The 674-nt window shown below is 47.2% G+C and overlaps 1 non-coding gene across 1 annotated transcript; it reads right to left on the bottom strand.

Annotated features, from left to right (window-relative positions):
• Nucleotides 1-332: 332 nt before the first annotated feature.
• Nucleotides 333-404, bottom strand: trnah-gug (transfer RNA histidin (anticodon GUG)). The gene has a single exon. It is a non-coding gene; the product is annotated as a tRNA-His (tRNA).
• Between the last annotated feature and the right edge of the window lie 270 nt (nt 405-674).

Genomic DNA, 674 nt, shown 5'->3' with positions numbered 1-674 from the left:
CCTGTTTTATCCTGGTAATGATCACTGTGAGCCTTTTTTTTTTTTTTAAACTTCAAAAAGTAAATAAAAAAGATAACAATAATATCATTTCAGTTATATCAATAGCAGCCATCAAACTAGGAATCCTGACCGCTAGACCATATGGGAAACTGCAAGGCTCAGCACTGGCTGACGCCAGAATCAGCCACTTCATTCCACTCTGCCAAGTCTTTGTCACCTTGACAAGACCTGCATTGTTGGATCTGGGGTACAGAGAACCATACACAAGGAGTTAGAGAGACAAAAAAAGAGAGAGAATAGAAACCTTCGAAGCACGGCATACAAAAAGACAGTGCCGTGACCCGGATTCGAACCGGGGTTGCTGCGGCCACAACGCAGAGTACTAACCACTATACGATCACGGCTTACCAGCAGTCTGCCACTGGTGGCTCACGTCGGTTGCCCCCTGATAGACTGCAGTCATAGTTCCAACAGAACAATGTGCTTGAGCTACAGCAACAAGGCGCCGAAGAAGTAATAGGCAAAGTTTTGCTCAAGTCCAATTCCCATACCGGGAGTCGAACCCAGGCCGCCTGGGTAAAAACCAGGAATACTGACCGATAGACCACATGGGAAACTGCAAGGCTCAGTGTCGGCTGGTGCCAGCATCAGCCACTTCTTTCCGCTCTGACAAG

Source organism: Trichomycterus rosablanca, chromosome 10 (genome assembly GCF_030014385.1).
Source record: "Trichomycterus rosablanca isolate fTriRos1 chromosome 10, fTriRos1.hap1, whole genome shotgun sequence".
In the NCBI taxonomy this organism is placed as follows: domain Eukaryota; kingdom Metazoa; phylum Chordata; class Actinopteri; order Siluriformes; family Trichomycteridae; genus Trichomycterus; species Trichomycterus rosablanca.
This window is presented reverse-complemented; position numbering and strand designations above follow the sequence as displayed.